The sequence below is a fragment of the Podarcis tiliguerta genome (genome assembly GCF_965153285.1).
Source record: "Podarcis tiliguerta genome assembly, chromosome: 12".
NCBI lineage: Eukaryota > Metazoa > Chordata > Lepidosauria > Squamata > Lacertidae > Podarcis > Podarcis tiliguerta.
Genome location: NC_139545.1, coordinates 38,781,171 through 38,787,479, shown reverse-complemented (window position 1 = coordinate 38,787,479; position 6,309 = coordinate 38,781,171).

The window sequence follows — 6,309 nt, the reverse complement described above, 5'->3', positions numbered from 1 at the left end:
GGGGAGAACATCGTGCTGACAATAAGGCTGCTTGTGTTCAGGAGGCATTTTGAACTGATATCCTTCTGTAAAGGAATATGATCCATCCTTTGAAAGAAAATATTATCCATCTCCATTAGCATGAAACAGAGTCAAAGCAATGTAATATCCAAAGGGACTTGAGACTGTTCCCTCAAGGAGATCATGTAAACTCAAGAGAGCAAATGAACAAAACAGCCATTAGGCATGAGAGTGCTCAGTCACCTTTTTGTACATATATATATATATATATATATGCAATATAATATCATTTCTGAGCAAACGACTCAGACACTTCCTCCTGGGAAACATTATACCCTCAACAGAAGAGCCACAGGCAGCTGACAGATGGCTACAGGGGAATGACATAATGCCTGGAAAACGCAGGATGAGAGAGACACGATGGGGGAACCAAGTTGCTGATATTTTGACGCAAAGAATGTGAACGGTTCCATCCGGAATCATGGCTGGCCTACAGGAGTCCTCAGAGACCGAAACATTTCAGAGGCAAGTGTGTGCCTGTGCTTCCGTGAATGCCCCAGATTTCCCAAAGGAACAAAGACAACTCCGTTAGGTGGTGATGAACAGGCGGGGAGAGCCGCTGACAATTCACACGCTATTCCTTTTAGTATTAGAAAACTGCAGCAAGGGCATCTTCAAGAGGAGCCTCCTGACCAACCAGAGGACCTATATTCTTGCTAGCCTCCCTCAATTCAGTAAACGAGTCTGCATGGTGGAGCTCCCAGCAGGTGCGTTGCTGCTGCTTACTGGGAGAGGAAGGGCAAAGTGGTGGTGAAGCCAGCAAGTGCAAGCACACTAGCACAGCCAATTTAACATTCCTGTCGGTGGGTCTACACAGGGCTGTTCTCCCTGCCACAGCACCCTTCCCAGTAATAATAATCATTAATATATATATATATATATATATAATTTTATTATTTGTACCCTGCCCATTTCACTGGGTAGCCCCAGCCACTCTGGGTGGTTTCCAGCAAATATAAAGGCCTAATAAAACATCAAACATTAAAAACTTCCCCATACAAGACTGCCTTCAGGTGCCCTCTAAAAGTTGTATAGTTATTTTTCTCCTTGACATCTGATGGGAGGGCGTTCCACAGGGTGGTCTCCACTACCAAGAAGGTCCTCTGCCTGGCTCCCTGTAGCTTCACTTGCCTCTGCAGTCTTCAGGAGCCTAACGCTGAAGAATTGTGTGAGGTTCTCTAGGAGGTGGGGTTTACTGAACTATGGTCTATCCAATGTATATAAGGATTGGACCTTGACACTAGCAGAGTTAACACCTCGCAGAGCCATCGTAGTAGGACCATGTGATAAAGGCACCAGAAGGACAGTCTTTGTATTCCACTCTTTGTGATAAAGTTCTCTCTTTTCTTGACCGTCCAGGTTAGGGTGTTAAGGATTCCATTCGTGCTCCAAGAATGGACAAGATATTTGCTGCCTACATGCAGCTTTGCGGTTAGAACTGCCTTCCCACAGAACAGCAATGCAGGTCATCACCCTGTGGCTCCTCTGCTGCACTCATGAATCAAGTCACAACTCTCTGTGACGAAAATACATTGTTTGCCACCTCTCCACACTTTAATCCATGCTCAAGGCTGCTAACAACAGGGAAGGAGTCCCCGGCTTGTGGCAGTGGCAGCAGAAGGGGGAGGAGCCACCCAGCATTAAAACCATGCCACTGCCGCCACGATCCTGGCTCCTCTGACCTGGTGCGACATCCGGACGTCATCTCACAGGCAACATCATAACATCACATGCCTGATGGTTCCCTCTCACTTTGTTCACAAGCTGGTGCCTCTGAGCCACAGCAAGCAATCATCTGGCCGAGTGTGAGGTGCAAACCAGGACAGAGTAGAGACTTAAGAAAACACATCATTTCAGCTATGGAGGGAATTATAACAACATGTCACCAAAGAGCTGGAAAAATTAATTTCATTATGAAGCTGTTGAATGTCATTTAACTTACCCTACTATATTGTTGTTGTTTGTTTAAAAGGTCCATATCTCTCACTTACATAGCAGGCTGATCATTTTCCATTATATTTTAACTGGCTTTGCATATATATATATATATATATATATATATATATATATATATATATTCTAAGAAACTCCAGCAAATTTATCACAAGCCAGGAGCCTGTGTGCCATATGGTGCTCATTCCGAGATAATGAAATACCTGCTAAAACACATAATGGCTCTCTTTTGTCAGTGAATGCAAATCCTTTTTGTTATTCATGGGTCTGCTTTCCAATATTTCCCAGGCTGGTGAACAGAGTATGGCTGCTCAGCCCTCCCCCCCCCCCCAAAAAATTGGCAGTGCTCCTCTCCACCACTGGAGGCCAGCAGAGAGACAGCTACATGCCATTCAACAGACCTCGCCCCCTCGGACACCGCCCCACTTGGGGGGGGGGGGATTAGGACTGCACTGTCAGTCTTCATTGTTTACATATTGATCTGGTTACTGTGTAATATTAAAAACACATACCCCAAAAATGCTCTAAAGATAAACAATGTTTTAGCAATTTAACTCTTAGTATATCCAATAATAGGGGGACGTGGGTGGCGCTGTGGGTAAAAGCCTCAGCGCCTAGGGCTTGCCGATCGAAAGGTCGGCGGTTCGAATCCCCGCGGCGGGGTGCGCTCCCGTTGTTTGGTCCCAGCGCCTGCCAACCTAGCAGTTCGAAAGCACCCTTAAGTGCAAGTAGATAAATAGGGACCGCTTACTAGTGGGAAGGTAAACGGCGTTTCCGTGTGGGGCTCTGGCTCGACAGAGCAGCGATGTCACGCTGGCCACGAGACCCGGAAGTATCTCCGGACAGCGCTGGCTCCTGGTCTCTTAAGTGAGATGAGCGCACAACCCTAGAGTCTGTCAAGACTGGCCCGTACGGGCAGGGGTACCTTTACCTTTACCTATATCCAATAATGGTCTTCACATCTTGTGGGGAGTCACGCTACCCTCCACTTAGACTGTATTCAAAGTACCAGAAGAAAACTTCAAATTTGTTTTTATTATACCTCACCTTCCCCACCCCCAGTCTTTATCACAAATTCACAAATCAGGTGCTCTTAACCAGGGATCCATGTGTGGGCTTTAGGGAATCTGTGAACCGGGTGTTGTTGTTTTTAACAATGCAATAAAATAAACTGCATGCGTAACTGTGTGTATATATCTTTGTGTACATTTTTTCTGGGGAGGGGGTCCATATCTTTCACCACACTCTTATAGAGGTCCACAACCCCCAAAAAGGTTTAAGAATCACTGCTATAGATCCATTTCCTATGTAATCACTTATAAGCTATTGCCAAAAGCAAAACAAATTTGAATAAAATGGTCACCTCATCGTTCATGTTTTGCAAGTTGTACTTATAATTATGTGTGCATGCCCCGGTGTGTGTGTCCAGTTGTTAAGAGAATCCTCTAGGACTCTGTTGTTAGGCCACGGTGTTTGCAGTCTCCAGGGCACAATAAACAAGTCTTTGCAACCCTGAGCTGCTTTACATTAAGCACAGCTGAGATCTGACAGCCAGACAGGAGGCATTCCTGTGACAACTGATATGTCAAGCCTCTTCCCAAGGAAAGTCAGCGCAGTCAGTCTTCCGGTGGTTGGTTATGGTTTCCACAATCAGAAAAGAAAGAGAAATGTTGTGTAATATACAATGAAACATTAGTACCCCCTTAATCCTTTCACTTCTCACAGTATCATCACATGCGAACCAAACGTTTTTGAGTGTTGGGCCCATACCAGGAGCAAGTCTGGTGAGAAATAAGTTTACGTATCAGTGGAAAGGCATATTCAAGCAAATGTCTTTCTTTCCATATCTACAAACACAGGGTTATTTATTGTGCAGCTCCCCAGTGCATTTGTGAGATGCTGCATCTATTGCTTTGTAACGACAGGGACTACAAACTGAAGCCGCAATCATCAAAAAGTGCCAGACACTGAGCTCTCACCAGTTTGGAGAAGGCTGGCTTTTGGCTGAGCATTAAGGCAGAATAGTGCAGCGTAGGGGGGGGGGCGTCCCCACCCCCATTTGCCTCCCCAAGTAGAAAAAGCTGTGTTATAGGGTGATAGACAACATTAGTCATATTCAAGAGTAGACCAATCAACAGAGTATCTTAAGTTCATTGATTTCAGTGCCATTGGCCCACTTTAAGTATGAGTTAATTGGATATCACTCCCATGTTAAAACCAAAACGATTTGGAGGGGAAAGCATGCTGAAAATTCAGTAATGTTCTGCCAATCACGAAACTGTACTCCCAGGGGATTCATTTATTTGTCCTTTTGATTCTGTATTCTTAAACCACACACACCAATTTGAAAACCTTTTAAAAAATTCATTAAGGAACCCTGGAACATCTTTGAAGGGTTTAGACTGTAGAACTACAAATATTTATTTTATTACAGTTAAATCCCCCCCCCCCCAATTTCTCCCCATCACAGAGCCCAAAATGAACATACAGTTTGCAGGGAATCATCCATTCAGGCACTGAGCAGACCCCAAATCTCCTTAGCTTCAACAAGGTGGTAGCCTTAATGCCCTTCAGACCATACACCCTGGCACCAAGGGAGTTTTGGGACCAGCTCTTTAATGGGAATTCGTGCCGATACGTTTGCATAACTTGCTTAGCGGTTTACATGACATCACCTGTTTATTGAGCATCCCCCCCAATACATTTCACATACATGTCACCCTAACCACTCCCCCTCAAGGTGGTTGCTTTGCCAATGCACACAGGTAATGCCATAGTAAGAGGCCTTCATACCATAGTAAGAAGGAATAGTGAGGAATTGCTTTTCCTGCCTACAAGCTGAAATATGGGTAGTTCATGTTATGCCAGTTAAGCGAGCCAAAAGATAAAATAAAAACCCACTCTCCCAAATCCTAGTCTACACACAATTAACCTGAAAGGAACTTAATGCATTAACCCCAAAGCTCCTATTAATTTCCATTTTTTAAAGTTTATTATTCTAACTCTTTGAATTAATACGGCACTAAATTTACCCTACAAAGGATGGTTTTACATTCCTTTGTAGGAGGAACAGACTAGAGTGAATTAAAAATGGTTCTGCTAAAATGACTTTATGATAATACGTGACAGTGAAAGATTTGAGTGTATTACCCAGGCAGCTGCTCTGCAAACAGGAAAAAATTACCAAGGTGGTTTCAATGACACTCCAAACATTTAAGTTATGAGAATGATTTTTTCCCCTTTTTAACCATCTCTCCACTGAGAAAAGAAGTGTGCATAGATATAGATATATACACACACATACAAAATCAACTTAGACTAAACATATAAATGCTGTTTCCAAGATCAGGGGGGAGAAAAATAAATGTGAAATGGTACAGAAAACATTTTAAGGAGAAAAGGGGAAGCCATGTGGGAATTGAAAGAAATGAAAATGCCAACCCATAGCTATACCAGCAGACTTCAGAGGCAAGGAATGAGGCTTCACATAGAAGTTAGACTCAAAGGAAATGAGGCCCAATAGCCAGCGTACAAGCAAGAACCTTTCCATGCTATTACCTGGTATGAGCATTAAAACTTTACTGCCGTATCCAATGTTGCTCCTAGTCAAATCAGATCCACTGAAGATAACAGACGTGACTGACCTAGACCCATTAATTTCAATAGACCTCACCCACACTATGCATTTAAATAACATCATACTACTAAATAGTTTTGGCTTCCCCCAAAGAATCATGAGAACCATAGTTTGATAAGAGTGCAAAGAGTTGTTAGGATGCTCCCATTTACTTCACAGAGCTCCATTTCCCAGAATGGCTTAACAATCAATCCCTGTTCCCAGGGAACCCTGGGAATAGGGGTACCCTAACAATGCTCAGCACCCATAACAAGCTACAGTTCCCAAGATTCTTTGGGGGAAGCCATGACTACTTGAAGTGTTATGATACTGCTTTAAACCTATAGCAGATACAACCCCCAGTTCTTTAAAGATAAAGAGACCCCTGACCATTAGGTCCAGTTGCGGACGACTCTGGGGTTGCGGCGCTCATCTCACTTTATTGGTCGAGGGAGCCGGTGTACAGCTTACGGGTCATGTGGCCAGCATGACTAAGCCACTTCTGGCGAACCAGAGCAGCGCATGGAAACACCGTTTATCTTCCCGCCGGAGTGGTACCTATTTATCTACTTGCACTTTGATGTGCTTTCAAACTGCTAGGTGGGCAGGAGCTGGGACCGAGCAATGGGAGCTCACCCCGTCGTGGGGATTCAAACCGCCAACCTTCTGATCGGCAAGTC